We start from the raw sequence: 18509 nt of genomic DNA, 5'->3' as shown, positions 1-18509 counted from the left end.
ACACTGGTTTGGGGAAAAGCCAGATAGAAATTAGTTCTGATCTTCCACAGAACACAAAAAGGGGGGGGGGGAGGAAAAATCTGACTAGTGTCAGACCTCTTAAGAACCGGTCTCCATCCCCCTCTCACACAGCAAGTTGCTCATGTGCAGTGGCTCTCCATGCCAGCACAAAAGTTCAAGGCTGGGGAGGAGAGAAATGTCCAGGTTCACACTCTGAGTCCAATTGGCTCATTGGCTTGCTGAGGTCACCAGAAGCAATTAGAAGTATGAGCATCTGCGGGGTGGGTCTTTCATGTTCATAGGCCTTTGTGTGAAGTTGCCGTCATGAGTGGATACCTATCTGATGTCTAACCAACTTATTCAAATCGCTCCAGTAATGTCTTGGTTTTCTGTCTGAGATACTGATAAACATTTCAATAGCTATTTCTCATTATGACAGTGGTTAAACCTAACTGTACTTTTAATACTAATTTTAATGGTTTTAATATAAGCTTGGAGGAAACCCATATAATCATATACAGTCATACCTCGGGTTGAAGTACCTTCGGGTTGAGTGTTTTCGGGTTGCGCTCCGTGGGCACCTGGAAGTAATGGAACGTGTTACTTCCGGGTTTCACCGCTCACGCATGTGCAGACGCTCAAAATGATGTCACACGCATGTGTGGAAGCAGCGAATGGTGACACACACACACGCAGATGCGGGTTGCGTTCGCTTCAGGATGCGAACAGGGCTCCGGAACGGATCCCGTTCACATCCAGAGGTAGCACTGTAAAGAGTAACTTAAAAGATCGGTACAGAAAAATCTTCAGTATAAAATCCTTGTCCCTAAAACTATGTTTTATAATCAGTGAAAGTGAGAGTTCACATACAAAAAATAAAAGTAATTGTAGAACACCAAAAGCTGCATATTACTTATATACAAGTTGCTGAAAATCATAAAAGTAGAAATAATATCAGAGAAGGTGTTTTGCATAATATGAGGTTAATTCATAATAAAACAGACAAAAGGATATCACATAGTATGAAAATCTTCAGTTTTAGACTTGGTTTTGGATAGGTGAATTTGTGGGGTGAACTTTTGGAACTTTCCTACCCAGCTTGTAGGAAAGTGCCTTATATCAATACATGGTCCATCTATCTTGGTGCTGTCCATACTAACTAGCAGAGCCTCTCCAGAGATTCAGGACAGGAGATTTTTCCAGCTCTACCTGCAGATAGGAGAGACTGAGCCTGGGACCATTTACATGCAAAGCCTGTGCTCTGCTGCTGATCTCTCGCCTTTTCCTTGCAAATGCCAAACAGCTATGGTTGCATCCAGTGTTGAATATTGAATATGCAGCACTAACTAGAGAAATAGCTAAATCTTTATTTAACAGGCGCTGTAAGAAGTCAAGAACGAGACAGAGAGTGTGATCTGTGGTATAGGATCAATAGGCTGAATTGTGATGTTTTCCTTTTTCCTTGAAAACAAGATCCCAGAATATTGAGTACAAATCATTGCATTATCTCGCACTGTAGTGTTCCCTAAGCCCTTCAGAATGCTTCTCTTTTGGGTGAGGCCTGTGAAGGTGCTTTTAAGAAGAGTGAATTATTTAAACAGTCAGCCAAAAGAAGCAGTGCTTTAGAACACTGCTGTACCTGAAAATTAGGACAGTGTACAGTTTCCACCATTGCCCATTTTGGAGGAAAAGCATAACACTAAAAACTATTTTGTTTTCCAGCTGCACAGTGTAAAATTTATGGGAACAACCCACCAGGAATAGAATAGAAGAACTTGCTAGGAAATTAAGCTCTGTGTATTTAAGTATTTAGCTAATGCTATCCCAAATGTCCATGAGAGGTAAAAAGCTAAAAATATGAAACTTCTATTTGATACCTCCCTCCCTGGAATATATATAACATATCAAAAGCTGAACATCACTCTTAATTTAGCTGCTAGAATAAAGCCAGATGATAGCACTTTAATGGGGGTTCTGAAATGATACACGACTGAAATACATTCACTGTTGGGCAGAGTTGAGGACTATCAACTTGCTGGTCCAGTCTTGGAGCCAAGTGGTTATGTACCAAAACCAAAACCAAAACCCAATACATTTTGGCACCTAAGGCACACCTCAAAATGGCATCTTGCCTCTCCGGAAGGTAAGGAGTGAGGGAAGATCTACATCAGGAACAAGGATAGAAGAAAGATCAACATCAGGATATGCTGCTTCAGTGGATCCTGCTGCCTGAGGCGGTTGCCTTACCATGCCTCATGTGTGGGCCGGCCCTGATCTGGCAGACTGAAGATAAACTCTAACTTCCTTCCAAAGTGTGCCAGTAAGCAGAGATCAATTCTGTCCATTTTATTTACACTGATGAAATCCTGATATGTGGTTACTCTCAGAGAAGTACCATATTTTTCTGTGTATAAGACTAGGTTTTTTCCTAAAAAATAATGTCAAAAATTAGGGGGCATCTTATACACAGATACATCTCCCCCCATTACTTAAATCTGAGTCCTCCCAAATAGGGGGTGTCTTATACATGGGGGTGTCTTATAGACGGAAATATACAGTACATTTTGCCTCCATTCATTTTCACAAAGGAATGACATGACTGAACAGGGAATTTGGTGTGCATGTTTGTGAACGAACTGTTCTGGAATGATATTTTAGGTTCAAAGTGCACTAACAAAAACCTCTTAGAAAAAACACAGTATTGGTATCTAAAAGTGGATGTGGCAAGATAAAAGCAAGCTAATAATACTCACAGGTCCCTGGAGAAGAGAGGAGGATAAAAAGGAAAGAGTACCTTTATCTGCAACAATATCTGACTGGGAGAGGCTGGTCCATGGGGTTGTATGCAGTGCTGCAGCTTCACTCTCTTAACAAATTCCTGTGTCCGCACCAGTGCCTCCTCTTTCTCTCCTGTTCCCTCCAGCCTCCCATGTGCCCTCCAAATTAGCTCCAGCTGGTTTGGGGGCCCACTGTAGCAGATTATGGGGACATAAAGAGGGAAGAGTAGAAACAACTGTCCAGTTATGTGAGTTATGTGAGTGGAACTCCACTCATACAACCCATGGATGAAATTTTGAATTAATTAATCACACCATGCAGATCTTAATGGGGGCCTAGGTTGGCAATATATTTATCAAAATTAGTGGCAATGTTCTAGGTGAGACCCCGTCCTTCGTGTGTGAATAAAAATAATCAGCCCTCAGTCAAGTTCATCTAAAAGTGATCACATTTGTATTTGCTGTCAGTATTTGAATAGAACAAGTGGTATGGGGACAAGTCTCTGACAATGAGGTTTCCTGCTTGAAGCCCTGCAGTCTTTGACAGAACATAGTTAAGCAATTGATATTGTCCTATGACCTTACAATGTTCTGTTGATCAACAGCAGGTGGGCTACTAAGGTATATATACATGGACCCACCCTATTCTTCTGACAGTACTTTGTTTTAAATTGTTGTAACCTGCTCTGGGATCTTATGGTGAAGGGTGGATAGTAAACTAAAAGAACAACAATAAAGAAGCATCACCATCAACAGGTATTTGCTAACATTCTGGTTTTGCATCAGGCAAAAAAAGTTAAAAGTGGTAAATGAGGGAAACTATTTAAAGATAACATGTCTCCCTTTGGAGGAGCGGTGTCATTAATGTGTTCTTTGGAAGTGTCTATCAGGATTTGGGGAAGTTATTTTGATTCAACTATTTCTCCTAGGCTACATTATTATTGATCCTATCTCAGCAAGCCAATCTGTAGCAGTATTTAAGAATCATTGGAGCATAAGAAAGATATCTCTAAGATGGGTTTTTAAAATAAATAATAATAGTAATAATAGTTTTGACATACGGCATCTTTAAATCCAATGGTAATTTTTCATTTCATTTAGTTCTGATGCACTAGTTCAGCTTGCACTAAGAATAGATGAAATGAAATCCATACCCCTTTTTTTCTCATCCTCAAAAACAACATAGATCCCCTCTTCCAATCACGCTTTGTTCCCGAGAGATAAAGAAATGAGTATTGAGCAAATATTCTTTTCTACCAACACGATAAACTAAAATGAATGGATTTATCCCCTTTCCCCAATATGGTTAATTGCTTAAAATTCATGTTCTGCAGTTCAATAGTGATGATCAGAATGTGGTTGTATGTATGTCAAAGCAATGTTAACAACACGTTGTCCATTGAAATTGCAGAACTGGTGTTTGCAAGGTGGCCGTACTTTTCCAGCTTGCACGTTGCTAACTCTGTGACACTGGAAAGAAAATGGAGAAAAAAGAATTAATATGAAGATTTTTGAGCACAATATGCTCCTACTTTTGAACACTCTTTACTATCCATTTCTCTAGTGCGACTCGTTTTAACACAGAGGCACTTGGATCTTCTTTAAAAACCATTTTAAAAAAAACCCCATTTAAGATTCCATAAACAGTACAGAAAGATGGTACAAGTTCTACAGTTGATAAGCAAGGTGCCAACAGAAGAATGCGGATGTGCTTTGCACATACAGTTGCCAACATAACAAGTTGTGGAATGTAAATAAAGCTGGTCAGGAGGGAATTCAGGTTGAACTTGGAGATCATCATGAAATAAAGGGAATAATACATGTTAGCATCAAAGCTTTTTTTAGGTGTTGAAAGTCAGAACTAACACTGTCTGCTGTGCCTGAAAGATTGCAGGGTGCCCAGGTGAGACGACTGGTATAACATGCTGTTGCTGTCCAACCCTCATGATCAAGGAAAGCTGTTGCATTCTGTATCAGCTGTAGCTTTCGAATATTGATTTATCTTTTCATTTTTTTCTGCTGCCTTTCAGCCCCAGCTGGGGCCCCCAAAGTAGCTAAAATTAAAAGCACATTGAAACCACATATAGTGGTACCTCGGGTTACATACGCTTCTGTAACGCTTCAGGTTACAGATGCTTCAGGTTACAGACTCCGCTAACCCAGAAATAGTACCTCGGGTTAAGAACTTTGCTTCAGGATGAAAACAAAAATTGTGCTCTGGCAGCGCTGCGGCAGCAGGAGGCCTCATTAGCTAAAGTGGTGCTTCAGGTTAAGAACAGTTTCAGGTTAAGAATGGACCTCCGGAACGAATTAAGTTCTTAACCCGAGGTACCATTGTAGTTAAAATAACACATTTAACAACCATCCATGCATTTATAACAGCAGACAAAACAGCATTGTTATTGGCTAAATATAAATATAAATATAAATAAATGGTGGACACATTTTCTTGTTTGATCTCTGAAAACGGAAGTGTTAAGAGCAGGATGCCATGAATGTACTACGGGACAATCTTGTCCGAATTCTGTACAACCAAAAAAACAGTTGAATTTTTAAAAGTAGTTCTAAAACTTTACAGTATTTCAAAAGTACAAAATTTCAAATAACAAAGTAAACTTGCAATAAACTGAAAACAGCTCATGGTTGTGCTTCAGTGTTATATTTACTATTCCAATACATCAAGAAAAATACCATTTCCCCATGAATTTATTATGTTGATTTACTTGCATCCCTTTATAAGAGGCTAATTCAATCATTCTCACAAGGGCTGCATTTTTTTTCCTTATCAAGCAAGGCTTTCACTTTTCTTATTGAAGCTATTGTTGGTGTATCTATTTTATTTAGATGGCAGAAGTGCTGTTTCTCAGCAAAAGACCTTTCTTTTGTTTATCGGGCCACTTTCTTGGCACTGCCTTTATTTTAGTCATGCCAGATGGCTCAGAACTGGCCATTTGCCAATTGGCCATTTCCACAATTGCTGTCCACTTTGCCTGAGGAGGTGACACCATCTGCCGAGTGGATTCCTTCCCACGTGTACTAGAAATCATTTGGGGGAATTGGATCACATTGTCGAATTCCTCAAGATGTTTGGAAATGTAATCTAGGGTATGAATTGGGTATGCTGTGGGTAGCGCTGCAGCTGTAGTGCCTCAGTGCACCTCTACATCACTCTTTCCCTGTATTCCTGGACATGGAAGTGAAGGGAGGATTCAGGGTGCAATGTAAGGTCTTTGTTGGCCCCTTCATGTACGGTGAGCATGTTCTGCTGTAAGGGAATGGAGAACCATTTGAAATGCATACTCGTGGCATCATCTAGGGATGCAACCACATTTCTCAGTGGTTCCTGGTAGCCCCGAACACGGCCCTGTGGATTTGTGGCATTGCCTAACGGAAGCCTTACTACTTATAGAGCCCTTCTCTTACTGCATTTTACCTTTTGGTAAATTTGGGAAAAGAGTGCTGGGAGGTCACACTTGTCTGGAGTCCATTTCATCAAAATGCTGAACAAGTGGTCTTAAGCCTACAGAAGCTTATACCATAATGAATGTGCTGGCTTTTATGGGGCTGTAAGACACATAGAAGTGGGACGCGGGTGGCACTGTGGGTTAAACCACAGAGCCTAGGACTTGCTGATCAAAAGGTCGGCGGTTTGAATCCCCATGACGGGGTGAGCTCCCGTTGCTCGGTCCCAGCTCCTGCCAACCTAGCAGTTCGAAAGCACGTCAAAGTGCAAGTAGGTAAATAGGCACCCGCTCCAGCGGGAAGGTAAACAGCGTTTCCGTGCGCGGCTGTGGTTTGCCAGAAGCGGCTTAGTCATGCTGGCCACATGACCCGGAAGCTGTACGCCGGCTCCCTCGGCCAATAAAGCGAGATGAGCACCGCAACCCCAGAGTCAGCCACAACTGGACCTAATGGTCAGGGGTCCCTTTACCTTTACCTTTAAGACACATAGAGGTTTAACTCTAGCCACTGACGGTAATCCTAATTAGAAAGTGCTTGCATCAAAAATAATGGGGGCACTTCTAATGTAACATTTTATTCTCATAGACAGATTTTAAAGCTCCCCTGGAGGCAAAAGTACAGAAACCCCAGTTCCTTATATAGAGTCAGATTGTTACTCTTTCTAGCTAGGTATACCCAGCCTGACCTGGAAACATCAGGGATTGAACCTGGAACCTTCAGCATGCAAAGAAGATGCTTTGCCACTAAACTATGGCCCTTCCCAAGATGGCTAGATAAAATTACAGTGGTACCTCGGGTTACAGACGCTTCAGGTTACAGACTGCGCTAACCCAGAAATAGTACCTCAGGTTAAGAACTTTGCTTCAGGATGAGAACAGAAATTCTCATCCTGAAGCAAAGTTCTTAACCTGAGGTAAGCGGCAACGGGAGGCCTCATTAGCTAAAGTGGTGTCTCAGGCTAAGAACAGTTTCAGGTTAAGAACGGACCTCTGGAACGAATTAAGTTCTTAACCAGAGGTACCACTGTAGACAGTTTGGTAAGTGAAAAAACAGGCCTTAGGTAACATCACATTATTATTAGTGTTCTTGTCATTGGAAGAATCCTGGGAGGCAACTGGAAAATAGCTTCAGGCCCATGTTTGGAATGTGTGTCTACTCTGATTTGAGACCCTGAGAACAACAGATGAGTTTCATCTGAAACTTTGTCTACCTGCATACCTTGGATTCACATCTGATCAATCGCACATTAGAGCAGGCATCCCTAAACTCAGCCCTCCAGCTGTTTTGGGACTACAATTCCCATCATCCCTGACCACTGGTCCTGTTAGCTGGGGATGATGGGAGTTGTAGTCCCAAACCAGCTGGAGGGCCGAGTTTGAGGATGCCTGTATTAGAGAAATGTGTATCCATGGTGACTTTCTGATGACTTTTTTCTACAACTTTTTATAGGATGCAGTTAGGGGATGTTTGACTAACTTAGGGAAATGATTCTTATCATTTGAGATAATTTCAATTCCTGAGCATAATTTATTTAGTCTGTTACCTGAAGTTAAAAGGACTGGGATAGAATATATGTTGTTCACACATTTGGCTTTAACTTTGAGTGGAAACTCTAAAACTCAGTGAGTCATAAGTCGGAACTATTCTTTATGGAAGAGCTCTTGCAGAAGAGAAAATTTATTTTGCCCAACATGTTGAAAAACACCACATCTTATTTTAAACAAAGATCTGCAGCATGTGAAATGTATCATTTGTTCAGGCATAAGGCATGCTGCACTGGATTATCTTTTCCCTCTGAAGATGAGGTTCACTGTTGGGTCAGATCAGTGTCTGATAGTTGTATATAATAATAATGATTCACTTACTGTTTGTGTTTCTACTATAAATGTAAATGTGTTTGACATTCTTATGGGTATGCAGTTTTATTATCCTGTTTTACTGTGTGGAGTCTTCTCTGAATAATTTATTTTATATTAACCTTTTAAATAAGCTCACAAAGGCTGTTTAGCTTGAAAATAAATTTCTAGACTCTTGGGGGCTAGGAGAGATGGGGTATTCTGTCTCTCCAACAGCAACTGCTTCCATGGAACCTGTCTTCCGTGAAGTGTTGGTTGCACCAATTTCTAATACTACTTTTTGTAAAATTTCACTATCAACTATCATAAGAAGAAAGCCAAATTTTCACATGGGTTCTCCTTCTGCATGACCTGAAGTTTGCACTTCAACTACTTTCCCTGTACCCACACTCCTTATTTAACCCAAAGAAGATTTTACCCCTTCCAAACTATTAGGAAGCAGGCTCTTTGATGCTCATGAAAATGAATACATTCATGTAAAACTTCTCCCTCAAAATTGTCTATGACAGATACTGTTTCTCCTACCCATTTGTTTTCTGGTTCCAAGCAATAATCTGAGGGTGCACGTTTCTTCAGGGTGTGATCCTGAAAATTTTGAACACCCCGCTTTCTAGGTTTACCCAGAAATTGCCAAGGTGTGTGTTTTTAGAGAATAATGGAGCTGGGAGCAGAGAAAGGAAAAGAGAGAAGTTGCCTTGTGTTGCACTTCCACAGCAACCAGTTCATTTGCTGTCTCCAGCCTGACCAAAATAAAAGGTGGGAAAGGAACTTAATCTCCCAGTAGCCCCTGATGCAGTTGAGGCTGTCATCGTAAGAAGATTACTCTGAGAGGATGTTCCATGAGGATCCATGGGACTGGGTTATCGGGAAGCAAATCTTGTAATGGGCTTACTGAAATATATCCTCTTCCAAAACATATATTTACCACCAGATTCCTTGCTGCTCTACCTCTTGGTAAGCAGCAGCAACATGACTGACCAAAAGTCACGTGAGGATCAGTGGCCCATCACACCATCCACTACTGTTTTATATCAAGTGTTGTTCAAACAAATCTTAATTTTAAGTATTCATGATTTCTTGATCCTCCAAAAATTGTGTCTGCTTGGCCCGGATTCAAGATGATATATTCTCAGCATGGCAGCTGACAACTTTTGAATAGTTAATTTCCAGTAGTTACTATATTTTAGCATAGCATGCTGAGGAGTAAGTGTCAGAATAGCCTCATGAGTTGGACATTAGCCCAAATCTGCTGGGGAAAGCTGTGCCCTCAATTATGTGTGCATATTATAGTCATACCTCGGTTCCTGAATGCCTCCATTTTGGAACGTTTTGGTTCCCGAGCGTCGGAAACCCGGAAGTAACTGCTCCAGTTTTTGAATGATTTTTGGAAGCCGAACGTGCTACGCGGCTTCCATTTTGAGTTTGTGGCTGTTGAATGTTTTGGAAGTTGAACAGTCTTCAGGAACGGATTATGTTCCACAACTGAGGTTTGACTGTACATGTGTTTGTGCTTCCACTGTATTATTGTACCTGATTTTACAAATCAGGTACAATTGTTTGTAGTGCTGGATAAATGAAAGTCAGACAAATTGAGCAAGGTCTCTCATGTAGTGAGTTCCGTATCTCAGTAACTGATAAAAAGACATGCTTAAGCTAATAGTTTTATGAGCTTTCTTTCCCAAACCATGACCGTACGAGAAAATTGGAATTCTCTCCCTCCCTCCCTTTCTGACACACACACACACAGCTAAAAAATGTATTTTTTCTGCTTGTTGAGGATACACAAGCATTCACAAATTAGCATATGTAAGTGTGCCAGGCACATATATGAAAGTGGCTTCAGTTTAATTAGGCTTAGTTGATAACGGTACTTTTCTACTGTTGTTGTTTTTTAAGTAGGAACTGTGAACGTGCTGTAACAAACTGCACTGCAGGCTGCAGTATCTGGTTGGCATGCCAGGAGCGTCACTAACAGTGTACAGCTAAGTAGAGATTGGTGAGGAAACTGGGTCAGAAAACATGCCTACTGTACCTGCAGAGACTGCAGAGCAAAACAGCAAAGAAATGGGACTGTCCACAGTATGGCACTGTCTTACAAAGTATAGAAGGAGAAAGCTGCCAAGAGCAGACCAAAACATACACCTCGTAGCTCATCATGTAGCTCGGTTTTATTGCCAGTGATTGTAGTCATGTCTGTTGAGCATATGAATTTGTTTACCAATGAAAAATTTGCATGTAGAACCATGAAGACCAAGATTAATGAAGCCCATGTAAATTTGTACATAAATACTTTGAAAAGAAGAATAGTTTATACTGGTAATTAGGGTTGTGCAACCACCACCATCTCTGCTTTGGTTTGGATCTGATTCAGTGATTCAAGCCCTGATTTGCTTTGGATCAACCTGGACCTCAGGACATCTGAAATTTTGGTCCTCCCATTGACTTGCACTGGGAAACCAAAATGGCCATGTTTTTATATGGAGTTGCATGAAATTTGGAAACATGGTAGCCCCTCAGGAAGAGATGAACCCCAATGACATGTAGATCTTCCTTGACTGCATTCCACCCAGACTCCCTTCAGCATAGTGGTTTGGTGGTTTGGATTACTTTGCTTATCTCCAATTGCTACATGAATATATCATGAGAAGTTTAATCCAGATGTCCATCTAGGAAAATGTGAATTATGCAGAGAATGCAACTTGTACCCTTCTGTATGGATTCAGCAGATAATAATCAGTTGAATACATTTCCAGAGGCAGGCAACAGGATACACAAGAGAGGAAGAACACTTTAACTAAGAATTTTTTTGGACACTTTTTATACCCTCACACTCAAGGTTTTTATGTCCAGTTTTGGATGATTCTTCCTTCCCATTGTAGCCCTCTGTGACACAATCCATGTTGTCCAGAGAACTCTTGACCTCTGAAGCTCTAAGACGGTAGAATACAAATGTTGTGGCATTTGGACTGATTTATCATTCCAGTATATTATCACAATATATAGCTGTTCTCTCTGTAATGAGAAATCAGTTTTGTAATTGTATACTTCTAAACCTTTTTTTTTCTTTTAAAAATGATTCCATTTGTAAGAAAGGCTATGATAGCTCTACTGAATTTTAAATCTAAAACTATTGTTCACAGTCCTTTTTTAAAAAAGTAAATGAAAACTGGGGAGGCTATTACTTTTTCCTTAACCGAAGCAAATGAAAGAAAATATCTTTGGCCGGGGGTTGTGATAGCTATTTTGCATTGAAGTTGAAAGCTTTAGCACTTTTCTGTTCTGATGTGCTGTGTCAGTGCTTAGCTTCTTTCCATTAAGTTGTTCCAGTCTCTCTTCCTAGAAAGAATGCTTATTTCATGCTCTTCAGCATTAATTTTCAATGTATTGACCCCCCCCCCAATTTCCTGTCCTTTCCCAGCATACTGCATTCTTCAGTACAGATTGGGGTCACAGTGGTCTCACAGCTTGTACTATTTGAAGCACAGAAGCCAGATATGAAATGGCATGGCCATGGCGGGATTAAATAGATGAAAGTAAATGTACTTCCCATCTGTTTCTCTACTTGTCTCGCTCAAGTACTGGTTATAGGGAAAGGAAGCGTCCGTAAGTGATCAGCTTTTTCTTGCTATTTCTGCCTTGACACACACATATATTCTGAATATACTTTTCAGCACAAAATAGGCACAATAGCTATTTTTGCTTGGATTCAAAAACTACCGTCAAGTACCACCTCTCCTGTTCAGAAGTAGCTACATATAGATTTATATAAGTGACTTATGCCATGTTACAGTAACAGGGAACTGAATCCAGGTTTGCTTTAGTTGTGATTCCTGCATCGCAGAGGGTCAGGCTAGATGATCCATGGCACCCCTTCCAACTCTACAATTTTATGATTCTGTGAAACAAATGTAATTGCTAGGGTTCAGGCAAGTCGCTTAACCATTTTCTCATACTTTCTCTGGGGGCACAGTAGAGTAGAGGGCACCATGTCATAAATGATGGTGCCCTCTACTCTTTCTGTGAGGCACTTGCTCACTAGCGCCACACCAGCAGCATGAGGCAGCTGCTCTCACAGTGTGGAAATAGCATGAGAGGCTCCCAGGCTCTGCCACTGCTGCCCCCTTTTCCATGAGCCTGTGCTGAGGAGGTATCATGAAGGAAAGGGACGGAGGAGTAGTGGCAGTGCCTCCAGCAAACCTGGCTTGAGGTGGGCTTCTAGCTCTGTCCTCAGCCCCTGCCTCCCCCCCACTTGTGTCTAGTATTCCCTCCTCCATTGTGTTAATTGTCAGGTGTGTGTGCAGGAGCCAGGCCCTGTGACCAATAGGACTTTGCAGGACTGGGGCCTTCCTAAGTTTGTTCTGAAGAGGCAAGGCACAACCTCACAGGTGAGGCCGATTGGTAACTCACAGCACCTGGTGGCAAGAGCCGGGAAGGGTTATAAGGTCAGCATTTCCCTTCAGCTCTTTGCCACAGTAACACGCTTCCTGCCTTGCTGTGTTTGGCTTCTTGCTTCCTGATCCTTGAACCTTGGCTTCTTGACTCCCTGTTTCTTGATCCTTAGACCCTTGACTCCTTGCTTCTTGATCTTCGTACCCCTGACTTTGTGACTCTTGCTTCCTGACCCTCGGACCCTCGGCTTCCTGAATCCTGGCTTCTGGACCCCCGTTCCTGCTCCCACCCCACCATCTTGCCCCTGGTCCTGACGTCCCCTGCCAGGACTTCAATCGCTGGTGAACCAGACCGTGACATTAATGCCTGCAGCTGAAGTCTTCAGAAGGGTAAAAGGTAAAGGACCCCTGGACAGTTAAGTCCAGTCAAAGGTGGCTATGGAGTTGTGGCTCTCATCTCGCTTTCAGGCCAAGGGAGCTGGCATTTGTCCACAGACAGCATTCCAGGCAGGGCTGGATTTAGGTTTGATGAAGCCCTAAGCTACTGAAGGTAATGGGGCCCTGTAGATGGGATATTTTAGGGTGCTGGCTAGCAGGTGGGGCCCATTACTTACATCATAGGAGCCTACACAACACAAAACACTGTTGCTGTATGTAGGTTTTATTTTATTTGTTTTTTTATCTTACATTTTGGAAATGTACATCCAGCCCCCCCTTTAATTTTTTTGGGTCCCCCAAGAGAGTGGGGCCCTAAGCTATAGTTTGTTTAGCTTATATGTAAATCCGGCACTGATTCCAGGTCATGTGGCCAGCATGACTAAACTGCATCTGGTGCAACGAAACACCGTGACGGAAACCAGAGTGTAAGGAAACTCCGTTTACTTTCCCGCCGCAGTGATACCTATTTATCTACGTGCACTGGCATGCTTCTGAACTGCTAGGCTGGCAGAGCAATGGAAACTCACCCCATCACGGGGATTTGAACTGCCGACCTTCTGATCAGCAAGCCCAAGAGGCTCAGTGGTTTAGACCACAGTGCCACCTGTGTCCCTACAAAAGGAGTGGTGCCTCCAACAAGCCTGTTCTGAGGCACAACTCCGAGTACACTCAGCTCCCTCACCCTAGCATCACTCTGTCTATGACACCTCCTCCTCCCAACATGTTGGCACCAATGGCCGAAGTCAGAAACATGGAAGCTTTTGATCCAATGGAGGTATCTCACTGGTGGACAGGATGGAAAGTGGCTCTTGCCAATTCCCCCTTTCCCTGCTTGCAGAACTCAGCATCACCTCCTACACTGGATTTGCAGAGAGCACAAGGGGGTGCAGGCAAAATCCAGCCCCTCCTTCCATCAACAGAACTCTGTGCAGGGGATGCTGTGCTAGCAGGGATGACAGCTGAATGCCAGCCCCAGGATCGTACCATTTTTTTCAAAACAAACATGGCTGTAAAGTACTTCAGCATATGTTGACGTAGCATCCGTTGCTTCTAGAATGTTTGTTATAGTTTCATTATCTTTCTTTCATTTTCAACCTATTTTTAAATAAATTTTACCCGACTAGAAGTGAAAATGAAGGAATGGTATTTGCTGCTTTTAGAAATGGATGGCAGTGGTGTGTGGGTGCGTGGGTGAGAGAGAGAGAGTGTTAATGATTATTAGTATATGTCATCCTGAAAGAGGAAAATATTCTAATTGCCTGCTTCAGTGTGCCTAGGAAATGGTTTCATGCAGCAGCATTCAGACCAGACACTAGGTGTCAGCTGATCCATACAATGTTATCCAATAATATGTAGAGGGTGAGGAGCTGTCCTGATAAATTTCACTGCGGCTTGGTTGCCAGGGAAACTGCTTCTTTTGTGCGTGTACTGTGTGTGCAGGAAAAAAACCCACCCTCTTCTGCATCATATGGGTTGTGCTTCACAGATACTGCAGCTTATGCAAAGCATTGCCACAACATAGCAGCAGATACTCCCATCTTTGTTTAGCAGGATGAAGAAGCTTCTTTCATATTGTGGTCCATTCCTCTCTTTCCCTTTTCCTTATATTTGGACACAACACTGAACATTAATTATTCTATTAAATAAGAACAGAAAACATTGTATTGTGGGTCAAGGTATTCACTGGTAAGCCGCGAGTATTGTCAGAAGAAGTCAGGTAGGTTAACACAAAAGCACACACGTTGATTTGGAACCAGACCTGGTCATGATAAGAGACTCAATGAAATCAGTGAGGCAATTCAGTCCTGACTAGCTTAATTGATTTTATTGCCTAAGTCTGAATCCAAGCCATTGCCACATTCTTTGTAGAGTGGGAGGAATTTCTTGCAATGGGAGGAGTAAGTAATATTTCTGCTGTAGAGGCATATATCAAGGTTAGCCAATGTGGTACCTTACAATGCTCTTGGACTCTAGGTGCCTTCACCCCATGCCATTTGTCATACTCCTACAGCTGAGGGAAGTTGATATAATTCAACGGCTTCTAGAATACGCTGTGTGGACTACCCCTGACATTATAGGATGAAGAGAACTTGAGGAAGTTTATATGGTAGACTGCCCCCACAGCTCAGCTCTCATGCATCCAAATGTTCAGCGGGGCTTTGAAACATGAAGCCTCTCCTTTTAAACCTTTACATTCCCCATATTTAAACCTTTACATTCCCCACATGTATTGATTGATTGATTTAACTCTGTTTGAATGGCTTCCCAATAATACATGTTGTATGGGTAGCTCACACCATCTTTAATCTTTTAAGTAGGTACCAATTTTGGCATTCAGATTTTGGCATCCTGCTGGTTGATACCCCTGGTCGATATTTTGACTCCCAGGGAAGAAGAAAAAACTTATGTTGAGCCGTTAAAAAGCCCCATGAGTTACTTGGAATATTTTTATTTTTATTTTTGGACAGGGGCACACACATTCTGACCAGGTGGAGTTCAAAATGGGATGGTGTATTTTGAGGCATTCTAATTTTTCCTCTGCAGTTCTGCATATTTAACTGGCTTTCTTTTAACTGCACTTCTGTGCTTCCAACAATAAGTCCAGCTTTGTCTAAGAGTAGTTATGTTTTCTACAAAACTGCCACATTTTTTGCATAACATGGGTGTCTTAAGAGGAGGGAGACAACTTTTGAGAACTAGTAAAGGAAACATTTTAACCACAGATTTGGAGTGAATGTTACACTGACCACAAGATAAATATTGTTATTTTTGTCACCTTCTTTATTAACAGCAAATATATTTGTGAGAACATTTATGAAGCTATGCAGTGAAGCAACACTAATTTATGTCTATCATTACATATCATAGCAATATCTTTGTATGTGGTGGGATCATATCAGCAGCCTCTGTTGGTTTTAATAGGGCTTTTGCTAGAGTCCCATTGAAGTGAGTGAAGTTAGGTAGCAGCACAGATTGAATGTTAAGACATTTTGCCATGCTTGCAGTCTATAGAAATCCTGCAGTGTTAAATTCATTTCTTATATTTAAGCCATTAAATATGTTTATGTCAAGGAAGCCTGAACTTGCTGTAAAGTAAGGAAACCTGTGGCTTTCCAGGTTTTGCTTAACTACAACTCTCATAATCCTCCAACATGCGCCATGCTGGCTGAAGCTGATGGGAGTTGGAATCCAACGGTATCTGGAGGGCCACAGATATTTTCCATCCCTGATGTGCTGGGTAATCTGCAGAGTAATGTGAGCACTAAACTCTATTGCTTTTTCAGTGTAGAACCATTGGAATTATTGAACATGACTAAGTTAGGTCTATTAATTTCAGTGGGTCTATTTTAGTAAAACATAGTTGTATACAGCTCGCTATCTAAATCCTATTGGTCCACACCTAGAAGCATAAATGTATTAAGCTCTTACATGAGCTTCTCATATAAGACATGTTTAAGTGAATTAGCCACTCTACAGCAGGATAAATATTATGTTTTAAAATGTCTATATTAGATGCTCCTAATACATACCTGCTGTGGTTTTTGTGAGGTGTCTCTGTGTGTATGGATTGTAGGTGATGCGTATGCATTTCTTAATGGTATTTATTGATGTTTGTTTTTAAATGTGTTGCAAGTCACTTGGAGACCATTGGGTAACAAGTGACTAAGAAGTCTAGATGATGATGATGATGATGATGATGATGATGATAAAGTGTTGTTTCACAACCAAGTATTGTCTTTCTTGATTATTGGCTTGTACTGCACATCTCATGCAAAAATGGTACTATTATTGGCGAGTTTGTTTGGGATGCTTTGTTATGTGACCGTACTATCATTAGTGATCCATGGTGATGACTAATGAAGGAATAATCATATCTTCTCCACTGGCACACACAAATAGTGGCATGTGGAAAATTGAGGAAATGTTGTGAAGGTGTTCTCTCTTCCAAGATAATGGTCACTGACAACTGAAAATCAATTTGAGATTTATTTCGATTCCTACTGCTGAAATAATAAAACCCTTTGCCTACTTTTTGAGAGAAAGTCAGTTGATTTATATCAGGCCTGTTTAACCGGTTGATTGCGTGATCACGCGATTAAAGAAGAAGAAAAGCTCAACAACTCTTGTTGAGTGGGAGTAGATCGCAGTCTCTTGGATGTTGGACACCCCTGATTTATATGAACAAAAGTTCAGTCTCCCTGCATAAGTAGTTACCCTACAAGGCTTACAGTCCAAAATGGACATAGGGAAACAATGGAAGAATGGTGGTGGCGGCATCAACAGTAGAAAGAGAAGAATATTACCCTTAAAATCTGAAGATAGAGGAGTCATTTTTGTACAGCAGCCACAGTTTATGCTACAGAAGTGATAAGTTTGTATCAATGAAATGCAATAAAATCAGAATATTGTGCATGACTGTTGGGACATGGTTGCCCAAATGACTATTTGGAGAGCCCCAGAATGTTGCTCAGCTTGGTGCCAGTTTATGTGCTGTTATAGTTCAGTGCACTTCATGCTTAATGGCCTTAGTTTGACCAGCTGCTTTATATCACTGAAAGGCGGGGCGGGCTGGTTATTGTTATGTTTACGGGTCTAGTACAACAGAGAAAACAGCTGGGGTAAACACAAGCACCTGCCATAGGTCCTTTTTATTGTTTTAGAAAGACAGTCAGGAAACAGGAAGTAGCAATCTGCTAAAAAGAAAAGCAACGTTTGGAAAGATTTAAAGTTTTCATAGGTGGCAATGAGTATAGTTACTGTATGTCTGGGGTGGCCAGCTCCCAAGAGACTGTGATCTGCTTACAGAGTTAAAAACTGGCAGTGATCTACCCCCTTTTTGGGGGTTCAGGTCAAAATTGTTGAGATTTTTTGGGGAGGAGGAGGGCCTGTTTTTTAGGCATTCAGATCAAAGTTGTTGAGCTTTTTTTAGGGAGAAGGAAAGCCCCATTTTTGGGGGTGCAGGGCAAAAAATGAGCTTTTTTTGGGGCAGCCACAGATGTCCAGTGATCTAACGGTAGATCACGATCTACCTGTTGGACATGCCTGCTGTATGTATTCGAGTTAATATTTAAAAACAAATAGTTTATTTAAAGGTAATAAATATTAAGAGGTGTCTTTGTTTGACTGTTACATCAGAGTAAGCAAGTAAACATAAAGGGCACTGTGTATAAATGCATAAAAGGTGCTACAAATGAATGCTTAAAGGGTGCTATAGGTATTAATAAGAGTATAAATGTATAAAGATCATGATAAGACATTGAAAGAATTTGTAAATATTGGCCTCAGAAGATTTTCTGATGTGGAGCCTGTAATTGTGTAGGAACTTTAAACCATATTTGAGCAGGATAGGATGCCATTTTTACATTCTACATGTATGTTGTACACAAACACAAAACTATTCTTACTTACTGGTTATATTAAAAAAAGTGATGGTGGTGGGGAAATGACGTTTGATTTCCCACCTTCGTTTTCAGCATTTTTTGTATCTGTCAGTAGCTCTGATCATTTCACATGTGGTTAATATAACGGGGACTGCTTATGTTTTTAATTGTACACATATCTGAAAATCTATATAGCATTTGGAATCA

At 41.2% G+C, this 18509-nt stretch overlaps 1 protein-coding gene across 4 annotated transcripts in view; it reads left to right on the top strand.

The window, feature by feature from the left end:
• Positions 1-18509, top strand: part of SERGEF (secretion regulating guanine nucleotide exchange factor) — an 87991-nt gene that overhangs the window by 25034 nt on the left and 44448 nt on the right. The window lies entirely within an intron of this gene.

Source organism: Podarcis raffonei, chromosome 1 (genome assembly GCF_027172205.1).
Source record: "Podarcis raffonei isolate rPodRaf1 chromosome 1, rPodRaf1.pri, whole genome shotgun sequence".
Classification (NCBI taxonomy): Eukaryota; Metazoa; Chordata; class Lepidosauria; order Squamata; family Lacertidae; genus Podarcis; species Podarcis raffonei.
This window is presented reverse-complemented; position numbering and strand designations above follow the sequence as displayed.